Here is a 15,180-nt window from a genome sequence, read left to right as displayed (position 1 = left end):
TTTGAGCTAGCTGATGAAAATTGACTAACTCAATTAGTTCTCAGTGTGCTCTCTATGCTTTGCTCCCTGTTGAAATTGCCCTAAGCAGAGGCAAAGAATATACACTTTCATTTGAAAGCATTTGCAAAGCTTCCACAGAACTATGAATTTACTGGAATATCAGAAACATTATTCCCCCAATCTTTTTGATACTTGGGAGGAAACATGAATATACCAGTTGTACCTGTCTGCCCCCAATTTTTTCCTCTAGTGTGAAGCAATCATTTCCAGTAACACTTTGAATTTTTAGGTTTCACTTTGTTTTCCCCTCTAGGGATACATGCATTTGGAACTCTAAATAAAACATGGTTTGTGCTAGTGGCTTGAAACTTGAATCACTCAATTAGTTCTAAGTGTGCTCACTATTATTTGTTCCCTTATGTAGCTTAATGCAGAGGCAAGGAAAATTCATTTTCCTTTGAAAGACTTTGCAGGGCTTCCACAGAAATCCTAGTTTACTGAAACCTCAACATATATCTTTTCTATCTTCGCTCCGGGCGGAAAAGGTGAATGTGTAATCAGCAGTGGATTGTAAGTACCCTAGGCAAAGAAAGCTCAGTGCGCCCCGCCTTTTTTTTTTTTTTTTTTTAGTATTTTTTCTACAGGGAGAGTTTGTGGATTGGGATTGTTGGCTGGGCTGCGGTTTCTGTGCTGCCATTTGCTTTCTGCCGGCTGTCTTGATGGCTATGGCTACATTGTCTGGCAGCCGCACCTAGACGTTGGAGCTGGGTTGCGTGCCGAGCCCTGTCCTACAAAGGCTGGACCGCAGCCTTGAGTGCCTGGGTTGCCTGTTCACCGCTGCACCCTCGGGCAGAGCCTGCACTGGGGTCGTTCTGCATGCCCCTGCGAGGGGACCCATGCTTCAGAGGAGGGAGCTGGAGAGCCGCGGCGGCAGCCCCTTGGGCCCCGGGGGCTGGGCACTGGTCGGCGGTGCAGCTAAGGTCACAGACGAGCGCGGTGCCCCTGAGCGTGGCCCCGGAGAAGAGGCAACGGTGGCAGGGTTTAATTTCTAGAAATCCGGACTGGAAACAGTAGCAGCAGTTTGTATAATCCCAAGAACTTGCTTATGCCAGGAAACTGTAAGGGCAACATGAATATCATTGAGGAGATCTAACATGTCAGCGGGCGGGGAGAGATCAAGTCTCTGACCTCTTCAACTGTGCGGGCATAGGGAGCTGTAAACTTTATAAATGCTGTTTGCTCAGGATCACTAGGCAATGCTGAGGTGACGTGGATCTGGGGTGTACAGTCTGGGCCCCTCAGAACACACACACCGAGCCCAGATCGGCTGCATCCAAGCTCCGGTTCACCTGCTTCTCGTGACTCAGCACTAACAATCCCACTGAAATAACTGGTTGGCCCTTAGGAACCTTCAGAGGTAAAAACCAACCGAACTGTCATAGGCAGTGGCCACAGGATTGAAACGGGGATTGGGAGAGACAGTCAGGACCCACCCGTTGCATTGGTCACCCGGCAAAGGGAACTAACGGTCACCATTTACATGTGATACCACCTTGACAGAGAACTGACTTCATGGGCGGAGGAGATAACTGCATTGAAACAAGCGCAACAGGGCTCCCAGGAGCAGCAGACATGGCATGTAGCCAGTATTGTGGTGAGCATCACAGGTTAGCGTGGCCTGGCTTGAGGAAACACAAGAGAAGGCCCTAGGCACTCAGGATTGGAGACCCGCCAAGTCTGTGAGGAAGAGCTGCTACACAGTGATTGGTTACCATTTAGTGAGAGGAGAAGCTTGACCCAGTGGGCACAGCTCCACCTACTGGAAGAGAAATTAATCAAAATCTATGACTGCATTTATTATTATTATTATTAGCATTTTTTTCTTTTTCTTTTTTTTTCATTTTCAATTTTTTATTGTTGTTCTTTAACGTTTTTTAATGTTTCTAATTTTTTATTATTATTATTATAATTTTTTTAATTTTAATTTTCATTATTTTTATTATCATAATTATTTTTGTAAAAATTTTTTTTCTTTTCTTTCTTTCTTTATTTTCTAACTTTTTTTGTGTGTGTTTTGTTTTTGTTTCTTTTGTCTTTCCATTTCTTTTCAATTTTCTTATTCCCCCTTCCTTGAATTCTACCTGCCTACTCTCATTCTCTTTAGTGACTTCTTCCCTTCCCTTCTAATATCTTTCCTCCCAAGCATCAAATAAATTTATAACAGTAAACAGTAACTCAGCAAAGAGAACAAGAAGTAACATGAGCAGCATAAAAAAGCAAGGAAGAAAAGGGGTACAAACAATGAAGGACAGCCTAAATATTCAGGAGGACCTAGAGTCAGCAGAAAAATGGTCATATAAAGAACTCAAGGAACACCTTAGACAGATGGAATGGAAGCTTAAAGAGGATATGAGACAGCAAATCCAAACAGTGAAAGAACACTTTGAAAATGAATTACATAAACAGATAAAAGAAGAAGTTAAGCATCTTTATCAGGAGATAGAGATTATAAAAAAAGTCAAACAATAATTCTAGAAATGAAGGAAACGATAAACCAAATTAAAAACTCAATTGAGAGTATCACTAACAGAGTGGAGCAAGTAGAAGCCAGAACGTCAGATAATGAAGACAAAATATATCATCTTGAAAAGAGCCTAGCCAACTCAGAAAGGCTGGTTAAAAATCACGAGAGAAACATCCAAGAGATATGGGATAACATAAAAAAACCAAACCTACGAGTCATTGGGATAGAAGAAGGTACAGAGATTAAAACCAAGGGAATGAGTAGCCTGCTGAATGAAATAATTACAGAAAACTTTCCAGAAATAAAAAAGGAAACGGATATACAAATTTTAGATGCATACAGGACAGCGAGCACACAAAATCACAGTAGACCAATGCCAAGACACATTGTTATGAAGATATCCAATATACAGAACAAAGAGAAAATATTAAAAGCTACAAGAGAAAGGAGGCAGATTACATTCAGGGGTAAACCAATAAGGTTAACAACGGATTTTTCATCACAGACGCTGAAAGCGAGAAGATCCTGGAACAACGTACTTCAAACACTGAAAGACAATGGATGCCAACCAAGAATTCTGTATCCAGAAAAATTAAGCTTCAGGTATGACAACGAAATAAAAATCTTTCATGATAAACAAAAGCTAAAAGAATTTGCAGCCAGAAAACCAGCATTGCAAAGCATCTTGAGGAAAACACTACACGAGGAAGAAATGAAAAACAGTAACCAAAACCACCAGTGGGAAGTGCTTCTATAAAAACAGAGGGTGGGGGGAAAGCTAACCATGGAGAAACAAACTAAATAAAATTTTAAAAAAAAAGAAGTTAAATAATCAAACATGGCTGGAAGTACAAACCATATATCAATAGTAACTCTAAACGTTAATGGCTTAAACTCTCCAGTAAAGCAACATAGGCTGGTAACATGGATTAAAAAAACAAATCCAACAATATGCTGACTCCAGGAGACACATCTGATTGCAAAAGATATACACAGGCTGAAGGTGAAAGGTTGGGAAAAAATATACCACGCACACGGTCCTCGTAAGCAAGCAGGGGTGGCCATCCTCATATCGAATAAAATCGACTTCAAGACTAAGTTAATCAAAAGGGATGAGGAAGGACATTATATATTGTTAAAAGGAACCATTCACCAACAAGACATAACAATTATCAATATTTACGCACCAAATAATGGTGCTGTGACGTTCATAAAACAAATTCTCCTCATGTTCAAGAATCAAATAGACCACAACACAATAATTATGTGTGACTTCAACACACCTCTCTCACCATTTGACAGATCCTCCAAACAAAAGTTGAATAAAGAAACTATAGAACTCAATATCACAATCAACAACCTAGACTTAACTGACATATATAGAATATATCAACCATCATCAAGTGGATATACTTTTTTCTCAGCAGCACATGGATCCTTCTCAAAAATAGACCATATATTATGCCATAGGGCAACCCTCAGTAAATATACAGGGGTGGAGATAATCCCATGCATTTTATCTGATCATAATGGAATGAAACTGGAAATCAATCATAAAAGAAGGAAAGAAAAATCCTACATCACATGGAAAATGAACAATATGTTACTGAATGATCAATGGGTTACAGAAGACATAAAGGAGGAAATCAAAAAATTCTTAGAGATAAATGAAAATACAGACACAATATATCGGAATCTATGGGACACAATGAAAGCAGTTTTAAGAGGGAAATTCATCGCCTGGAGGTCATTCCTCAAAAAAAGGAAAAACCAACAAATAAATGAGCTCACACTTCATCTCAAAGCCCTAGAAAAGGAAGAGCAAAACAACAGCAAATGTAGCAGAAGGCAAGAAATAATTAAAATCAGAGCGGAAATCAACGAAATTGAAACAAAAGAAACTATTGAAAAAAATTAACAAAACTAAAAGTTGGTTCATGGAAAAAATAAATAAGATCGACAGACCCTTAGCCATGCTAATGAAGAGAAGAAGAGAGAGAACTCAAATTACTAACATACGGGATGAAAAAGGCAATATCACAACAGATGCTACAGAAATACAGAAGACAATTAGAAATTATTTTGAAAACCTATATTCCAATAAAATAGAAGATAGTGAAGACATCGATAAATTCCTCAAGTTGTATGATTTGACCAGACTGAGTCAGGAGGATACTCACAACTTAAACAGACCAATATCAATAGATGAAATAGAAGAAGCAATCAAACGATTTCCAACCAAGAAAAGCCCAGGATCGGATGGGTATACAGCGGAGTTTTACAAAACCTTTAAGGAAGAATTAATACCAATACTTTTCAAGCTATTTCAGGAAATAGAAAAAGAGGGAGCTCTGCCAAATTCATTCTATGAGGCCAACATCACTCTGATTCCGAAACCAGACAAAGACACCTCAAAGAAAGAAAACTACAGACCAATATCTCTGATGAACCTAGATGCAAAAATCCTCAATAAAATTCTGGCGAATCAGATACAAAGGCACATCAAAAAAATTGTGCACCATGATCAAGTAGGATTCATCCCTGGGATGCAAGGATGGTTCAATATACGGAAATCAATAAATGTTATTCACCACATCAATAGACTTAAAGATAAGAATCATATGATCATCTCAATAGATGCAGAAAAAGCATTCGACAAAGTACAGCATCGCTTTATGTTCAAAACTTTAGAAAAACTAGGAATAACAGGAACTTACCTCAACATAGTAAAAGCTATCTATGCTAAGCCTCAGGCTAGCATCATTCTCAATGGAGAAAAATTGAAGGCATTCCCCCTAAAATCTGGAACAAGACAGGGATGCCCTCTATCACCACTTCTATTCAATATAGTTCTCAAAACACTGGCCAGAGCAATTAGACAGACAAAAGAAATTAAAGGCATAAAAATAGGAAAGGAAGAACTTAAATTATCACTATTTGCAGATGACATGATTCTATACCTAGAAGACCCAAAAGGGTCTACAAAAAAACTACTAGAACTAATAAATGAGTTCAGCAAAATGGCAGGATATAAAATCAACACGCATAAATCAAAGGCATTTCTGTATATCAGCGACAAAACTTCTGAAACGGAAATGAGGAAAAACACTCCATTCACAATATCCTCAAAAAAAAAAAAATAAAATACTTGGGAATCAACCTAACAAAAGAGGTGAAGGACTTATACAATGAAAACTACAAAACCCTAAAAAGAGAAGTAGAAGAAGACCTTAGAAGATGGAAAAATATACCCTGTTCATGGATAGGCAGAACTAACATCATCAAAATGGCCATATTACCAAAAGTTCTCTATAGGTTTAATGCAATGCCAATCAAAATCTCAATGACATTTCTTGTAGAAATAGATAAAGCAATCATGAAATTCATATGGAAAAATAAAAGACCAAGAATAGCAAAAGCAATTCTAAGCAGGAAGTGTGAATCATGTGGTATAGCAATACCGGATTTAAAACTATATTACAGAGCAATAGTAAAAAAAACAGCATGGTACTGGTACCAAAACAGGCGGGTGGATCAATGGTACAGAATAGAGGACACAGAGACTAATCCACAAGGCTACAGCTATCTTATATTTGATAAAGGAGTTAAAAGCATTCAATGGAGGAAGGATAGCATCTTCAACAAATGGTGTTGGGAAAACTGAAAATCCATATGCAACAAAATGAAACTGAATCCCCTCCTCTCGCCATGCACAAAAGTTAACTCAAAGTGGATCAAGGAGCTAGATATCAAATCAGAGACTCTATGTCTGATAGAAGAAAAAGTTGGCTCCAATCTACATATTGTTGGGTCGGGCTCCAAATTCCTTAATAGGACACCCATAGCACAAAAGTTAATAACAAGAATCAACAAATGGGACCTACTTAAACTGAAAAGTTTTTTCTCAGCAAGAGAAACAATAAGAGAGGTAAATAGGGAGCCTACATCATGGAACAATTTTTTACTCCTCACACTTCAGATAGAGCCCTAATATCCAGAGTATACAAAGAACACAAGAAATTAAACAATAAGAAAACAAATAACCCAATCAACAAATGGGCCAAGGACCTGAACAGACACTTCTCAGAGGAGGACATACAATCAATCAACAAGTACATGAAAAAATGCTCACCATCACTAGCAGTCAGAGAAATGCAAATCAAAACCATCCTAAGATACCATCTCACTCCAGTAAGATTGGCAGCCATTATGAAGTCAAACAACAAGTGCTGGAGAGGATGTGGGGAAAAGGGTTCTCTTGTACATTGCTGGTGGGACTGCAAACTGGTGCGGCCAATTTGGAAAGCAGTATGGAGATTCCTGGGAAAGCTGGGAATGGAACCACCATTTGACCCAGCTATTGCCCTTCTCGGACTATTCCCTGAAGACCTTAAAAGAGCGTACTACAGGGATACTGCTACATCGATGTTCATAGCAGCACAATTCACAATCGCTAGACTGTGGAACCAACCCAGATGCCCTTCAATAGATGAATGGATAAAAAATGTGGCATTTATACACAATGGAGTATTATACAGCACTAAAAAATGACAAAATCATGGAATTTGCAGGGAAATGGATGGCATTAGAGCAGATTATGCTTAGTGAAGCTAGCCAATCCCTAAAAAACAAATACCAAATCTCTTCTTTGATATAATGAGAGCAACTAAGAACAAAGCAGGGAGGAAGAGCAGGAAGAAAAGATTAACATTAAACAGATACAAGAGGTGGGAGGGAAAGGGAGAGAAAAGGGAAATTGCATGGTAATGGAGGGAGATCCTCATTGTTATACAAAATTACATATAAGAGTTTGTGAGGGGAATGGGAAAATAAACAAGGAGAGAAATGAATTACAGTAGATGGGGTAGAGAGAGAAGATGGGAGGGGATGGGAGGGGAGATAGTAGAGGATAGGAAAGGTAGCAGAATACAACAGTTACTAATAGGGCATTATGTAAAAATGTAGATGTGTAACCGACGTGATTCTGCAAACTGTATTTGGGGTAAAATTCGGAGTTCAAAACCCACGTGAATCAAATGTATGAAATATGATATGTCAAGAGCTTTGTAATGTTTTGAACAACCAATAAAAAAAAAGAAGCTAGCACAAACCATGTTTGATATAGTTTTCCAAATGCATGTATCCCTCTATGGGAAAATGAAATTAAACCTAAAATTTCAAAGTATTTGGGGTAAAATTGGGAGTTCAAAACCCACCTGAATCAAATGTATGAAATATGATATGTCAAGAGCTTTGTAATGTCTTGAACAACCAATAAAAAAAAAGATTGCAGTGAACCCACTATTCAGGAAGAGGCTGAAAAATAGACCAGAGAGGAAGAAGGAGAAGAAGCAGAGGCTATTGGTTTGGGCCGCTGGCTGATTTAGACCCCAGAAGTTGGAGACCACCCCTGGGAGATTGGAATGTGGCCACCAATACTTCCCCTCCCAGAAAGTTGATAATGAAGCACCCCTGAACAGCCAGGGAGCTCCTAATTAATGCCCCCTCGGCTGCTGCTCCCTTCCTGCTCCATCACGCCATCTTGGCCCTTCTAGCCCGCCAGCATCTGCTGGGCCTACTCAGACTGATGCTGTACCATTGTCCCTCTTGTTTGTCTTGGACTAAGCAGCTACTGGTTTCTCTGGCTCCCTGCCTACAGATGGCCACTGTGGGATGACCCAGCCTCAAACCATGTGAGTTGATAATAAACCCCTTTTTATCATTACATACACTTCCTATGGTCCTGTTCCTCTAGTGAATCCTGACTAATACAGAGAGAAAAGGGTAAGAAGAGAAGGAGAGAGAGGGACCTGATAAATTAGTTCCTATTAAGCTAATTACAATCCATAACAGTTTAGTGAATTCCCTTTCCCAAGAGCATTCACATTTTAAAAGGTGGCGAGAAACACCATTTACACTTTAACCCACAGAATTGAGCCAGGCCCTGTAATGAGGAAATGGGGGCTATGTGTGGAGCCACATAATCTGGGGAGATTACCCACCATTCCAAGGCACAAGCAGAAGAATGTAAAGACGCTGGATAGCTGGAGAAGAGAAAGTGAGAAAACAGCACAGTGAGCACTGCTTTCTTGGACCTGAGGATATAGCTCAGTAGTAGAGTGCTTACCTGGTATGTGCAAGGCCCCAGGTTAAACCCCAGCACTGCAAAAGACAGAAGAAGGTGGGGCAGGGTGGGGGGACTGCTTTGTTAACCTACAGATCTCTAGAGACTCTGAATCTGCTGTAGAGAATATTGAAACAACAAATCTGACCATGAGCTTGGGAAGCACCTAGACTGACCAGGGAAGAAATTGGGTGCAAGCAGGAATAAAGTTGGAAACTCTGTCTTGTGTTTATTAGTTTTGGGGTGGTGGGTACCTATAATGAAAGAGCTGGATATTCAAACTGAGAACACCAGCTCCAACATGGAACCCTACCTGAGGATAATTCTGAGTCCTTGGTGAATCATGCATCTTGTACAAAAGACCAGAGTATGAGAATTATGCTCCAATGTTGTTTGTGGAAGTGTTGATGGGTGCCCCTCATGGAAAGTAACATAGTGACGGAGACTGTTGACACCCTTTGATGCAGTTTTTTCACTCCTGGTACTGTATCTTGAAGCAACAAATTTGAAATATAGATAGATATTTCCATGGCGGTATTATTTGTAATGTGAAGGAATAAGAAAAAATACTGGTTACATAATTACTTTTCTTCTTCGGGGCATGATTTCATAACAATGTAACTATGAATATATATATATATATATATATATATATATATATATATATATATATATATATATATACATAATTTTGTCTTTTTTAAAAATGTAATTATAAATATGTATCTCCGCATAATTTTGTCTATTAGAAATGTAATATGGGATTAAAATATTTTTAAAGACTTGGTAACACGGAGATATTATGTTACAATGTTAGTGCAAAAATAAAACTTTACCTGTTGTTAAAAAAAATACACTTTCATTTGAAATCGTTTGCTGAGCTTCCAACAAAACTCCGAGTTTTCTGGAATCTCAGCAAATATTTTTTCACCCGATCTTGTTTCTACTTGGCACGAAAGATAATTAGAGAAGTTGAACATGGCTGCCCCAATTGTGTCTTTCTAAGTTGAATCTCTCGTTTGCAGGAACACGTTGAATTTTTAAGTTTCACTTTGTTTCCCCCTATATGGATACATGGATTTGGAATTCTAAATGAAACATGGTTTGTGCTAGGTGGTTGAAATTTGACTTACTCAATTATTTCTCAATGTTCTCTCTTTGCTTTTTTCCCTGTTGATGTAGCCCTAAGCAGAGGTAAGAAAAATACACTTTCATTTGAATGCGTTTGCAGAGTTTCCACAAAACTCCGAGTTTACTGGAATCTCAGCAAATATTTTTTCACCCGATCTTGTTTCTACGTGGCAGGAAAGATAATTATAGAAGTTGAACATGGCTGCCCTAATTTTGTCTTTCTAAGTTGTATTGTTCGTTTGCAGGAACACTTTGAATTTTGAAGTTTCACTTGGTTTCCCCCTATGTGGATACATGGATTTGGAATTCTAAATGAAACATGGTTTGTGCTAGCTGGTTGAAACTTGACTTACTCAATTAGTTCTCAATGTGCTCTCTTTGTTTTTTTTTTTTTTCCTGTTGATGTAGCCCTAAGCAGAGGTAAGAAAAATACAATTTCATTTGAAAGCGTTTGCAGAGTTTCCACAGAACTCAGAGTTTACTGGAACTCTGCAAATATTTTTCTCACCTGAACTTGTTGATTTTTGCTAGGAAAATTAGAGGATACCTGTTGAACTTGGATGCCCAAATTTTGTTCTTCTAGGTTGAAGCATTCCTTTTCAAGAACATGTGGAATTTTGAAATATCACTTCTTTTTCCCCTATAGGAATACATATTTTTGAATCTCTAAATCAAACAAGGTTTTTGATAGCTGCTTGAAACTTTACTCCCTCAAGTACCTTTCTGTGCACTTTCTGTGCTTTATTCCCTGATGAATAGGCCATAAGCAGAGACAAGGAATATACACTTTCATTTGAAAACATATGCAGAGTTTCAAAAGAACTCCGAGATTACTGGAATCTCAGCAAATATTTTTCACCCAATCTTGTTGATACTTGGCAGAAAAGATAAAAATACCAGTAACATTGGCTGCCCAATTTTTGTTCTTCTAGATTGAAGCGTTTGTTTGGAGGAACACTTTGAATTTTTAGGTTTCAATTATTTTTCCCTATACTGAAACATGCATTTGGAATGCTAAATCAAAAACGTTTTTGCTAGTCCTTTGAACCTTGAAAAACTGAAATAGTTACATTGTGCTCTCTATGCTTTCTTCCCTGTTAAATTAGCCCTAAGGAGAGGCAAGGAAAATACACTTTCATTTGAAAGCATTTGCAGTGCTTCCACAGAACTCCGACTTTTCTGAAATCTCAGCAAATGTTTTTTCATCTGAACTTCTTGAAACTTGGCAGGAAAGATGTGGATTCCAATTACAATTGGCTGCCCAAATTTTGTTTTTCTAGGTTGAAGCATTCATTTGCAGGAAAACTTTGAATATTTAGGTTTCACTTCATTTTCCCCTCTAGGGATACATGCATTTTTAACTCTAAATAAAACACGGTTTGTACTAACTGTATGAAACTTGACTCACTCAATTAGTTCTCAGTGTGCTGTCTACAATTTTTTCCCTGTTGAACTAGCCCTATTCAGAGGCAAGAAAAATACACTTTCATTTGAAAATATTTGCAGCAATTCCACTGAACTCCGATTTTACTGGAATCACAGCAAATATTTTTTCACTTGATTTTGTTGATTTGACAGAAATGATGAGTATTCCATTTGCACTTGGCTGCCCAAATTTTGTTCTTCTCAGTAGAAGTGTTTGGTTGTAGTAACCCATTGAATTTTTAGGTTTCATTTTGTTTTCCCCTGTAGGGATACATGCATTTGGAACTGTAAATCAAACACAGTTTTTGCTAGCTGCTTGACACTTGACTCACTCAATTATTTATCAGTTACTTTCTATGCTATGTTCCCTTTTTAACTAGCCATAAGTAGAGGCAAGGAAAATACACTTTCATTAGAAAACGTTTGCAGAACTTCCACAGAAATTGAGTTTCCTGGAATCTCAGAAAATATTTTTTCACCCGGTCTTGATGATACTTGGCAGGAAAGATGAGGATACCAGTTGCATTTTGCTTCCCAAGTTTCGTTCTGCTACGTTGAAGTGTTCGTTTTTATGCATACTTTGAATTTTTAGGTCTCACTTCAATTTTCCCTATAGGGATACATGCATTTGAAACTGTAAATCAAACACGGTTTGTGCTACCTGTTGAAAACTAGACTCAATTATTTCTCAGAGCACTCTCTATGCTTTGATACCTCTTGAAGTAGCCCTACTCAAGGGCAAGGAAATTACACTTTCATTTGAAAGCGTGTGCAATGCTTAAACAGAATTCTGAGTTTACTGGAATCTCAGCTAATATTTTTCAAATGAAGTAGTTGATATTTGGCAGGAAAGATAAGGATAGTAATTGCATATCACTGCCCAAATTTCACTCTTCTAGGTGAGGGGTTTGTTTGCAGCGACACATTAAATTTTGAGTTTTCACATCATTTGCCCCTTTAAGGATACATGCATTTGGAACTCTAAAGCAGACATGGTTTGAGCTAGCTGGTTGAAACTTGACTCACTCAATTAGTTCTCAGTGCACTCTCTATGCTTTATTTGCTGTTGATATAGCCTTCAGCAGAGGCAAGAAAAATACACCCTCTTTTGAAGGCATTTGCAGAGCTTCCACAGAACTCCCTGTTTACTGGTATATCAGAAATTATTTTTTTCACCTGAAACTTTTTGAAACTTGGCAGGAAAGATGAGGATACCAGTTTCACTTGGCTGCCCAAATTTCATTATTCTATGTTGAAGCTATCAATTTCAGGAATACTTTTAAATTTGAGGTTTAACTTTGTTTTCCCCTATAGCAATACATTCATTTGAAACTCAGAATCAAACACGGTTTGTGCTAGCAGCTTGAAACTTGACTCACTCAATTATTTATCAGTGTGCTCTTATGCTTTGATCCCTGTTGAAATAGCACTAACCAGAGGCAATGAAAATACACTTTCATTTGAAGGCATTTGAAGTGATACCACAGAATTCCGAGTTTACTGGAATCTCAGCAAATATTTTTTTCCCCTGATCTTGTTGACACTTGGCATGAAAGATCAGTATGCCAGTTACAATTGCCTGGCAAAATTTTGTTCTTCAATGTTGAAGCGTTTTTATGGAGGAACACATTGAATTTTAAGTTTGGAATTCCTTTCCCCTATAGGGATACATGCATTTGAAACTCTATATCTAACACAGTTTTTACTAGCTGCTTGAAACTTGACTCACTCAATTGTTACTCAGTGAAATCTATATGCTTTGTTGCCTGTAGAAGTAAGTATAAGCAGAGGCAAGGAAAATACACTTTCCTTTGAAAGAGTTTGAACAGCTTCCACAGAACTACGAGTTTTCTGGAATTTCAGCAAATAATTTTTCACCTGAACTTGTTGAAACTTAGCAGTAAGTATGGGAATATCAGTTTCACTTGGCTGTCCAAATTTTGGTGTTTTAGGTTGAACATTCGTTTACAGGTGCACTTTGAAATTTTAGATTTCACTACATTTTCACCTAGAGGGATACATGCATTTGGAAATCTAAACAAAACACGGCTTGTGCTAGCACTTTGAAACATGACTCACTCGCTTTGTTCTCAATGTGCTCTCTATGCCTTGTTCTGTGTTGAGGTGCCCTTAAGTAGAGGCAAGAAAAATACACTTTCATTTGAAAGCGTTTGTACAACGTCTACACTATGCCGAGGTTATTGGAATCTCAGGAAATATTTTTTACCCAAAGTTGTTGAATCTTGGCGGGACAGATGAGGATACTAGTTGCACTTGGCTGCCCAAAATTTGTTCTTCTAGGATGAAGCGTTCCTGTGCAGGAACACCTTGAATTTTGAGGTTTCACTTCATTTTCCTTTATAGGAATACATGCATTTGGATCTCTAAATCAAACACAGTTTGTGCTAGCTGCTTGAAACTTTACTCCCTCAATTATTTATCAGTGCACTCTCCATGCTTTGTTCCCTGTTGAAATAGCCCTAAGCAGAGGCAAGTAATATACAATTTCATTTGCATGCATTTGCATACCTTCCACAGAACTCGAATTTTACTGGAATCACAGCAAATATATTTTCAATTGAACTTGTTGATAATTGGGATCAAAAACGAGTATACCAGTTCTTCAAAGTTGAAGCATTCGTTTGCCTGAACACTTTGAATTTTTAGGTTACACTTCCTTTTCTCTTATATGTATACATGCATTTGGATCTCTAAATCAAACACGGTTTGTGCTCGCTGCTTGAAACTTGACTCCCTCAATTAGTTCTCATTGCAATCTCAATGCTTTGTTGCCTGTTGAAATAGACGTAAGAAGAGACACCAAAAATACACTGTCATTTGAAAGCGTTTGCTGAGCTTCCAACAAAACACCGAGTTTACTGGAATATCAGCAAATATTTTTTTCACCCGATCTTGTTTCTACTTGGCAGGAAAGATAATTAGAGAAGTTGAACATGGCTGCCCCAATTTTGTCATTCTAAGTTGAACCGTTCGTATGCAGGAACACGTTGAATTTTTAAGTTTCATTTTGTTTCCCCCTATATGGATACATGGATTTGGAATTCTAAATGAAACACAGTTCGTGCTAGCTGGTTGAAACTTGACTTACTCAATTAGTTCTCAATATGCTCTCTTTGCATTTTTCCCTGTTGATGTAGCCCTAAGCAGAGGTAAGAAAAATACATTTCATTTGAAAGTGTTTGCAGAGTTTCCACAAAACTCCAAGTTGAATGGAATCTCAGCCAATATTGTTTTTCCACCCAATCCTGTGAACCTTTGGCATGGAAGATAAGTATACGAGTTGCACATGGCTGCCCAAGTTTCGTCCTTCTAGGTTGATGCATTCATTTGAAGGAACAGTTTGAATTTTTAGATTTCACTTCTTTTTACCCTATAGGGATATAGGCATTTGAAACTCTAAATCGAACACGGTTTGTGTTAGCTGCTTGAATCTTGACTCACTTAATGAAGCCTCAGGGTGCTCTCTAGGATTTGTTCCCTGTAGAAGGAGTCCTATGCAGAGGCAAGGAAAATAGTTTATTCTGTAAGCCTTTGATAAGATTTCAAAGAATTCTGAGTATAGTGTAATTTCAGCAACTATTTTTCAACCGATCTTGTTGATTGATACTTGGTACGAAAGATGAGTATATCACTTGCACTTGGCAGGCAAAGTTTGTTTTTCTATGTTGAAGAGTTCATTTAGGGTAACACTTTGAATTTTTAGGTTTCAATTTCTTTTCCCCTATACGTATGAATGCATTTGGAAATCTAAATCAAACACGGTTTGTGCTAGCTGCTTAAAACTTGACTCACTTAATTAATACTCAATGCATTCTCTACGCTTGGTTCCCTGATGAAGTAGGCCTATGCGGAGGCAAGGAAAATACACTTTTCATTGAAAGTGTTTGCAGAGCTTCCACAGAATTCTGAGTTTACTGGAATCCCAGAAAGTAATTTATCACCTGGTATTGTTGAC

This window comes from Marmota flaviventris, chromosome 18 (genome assembly GCF_047511675.1).
Source record: "Marmota flaviventris isolate mMarFla1 chromosome 18, mMarFla1.hap1, whole genome shotgun sequence".
Lineage (NCBI taxonomy): Eukaryota > Metazoa > Chordata > Mammalia > Rodentia > Sciuridae > Marmota > Marmota flaviventris.
Note: the sequence above shows the minus strand (reverse complement) of the source record.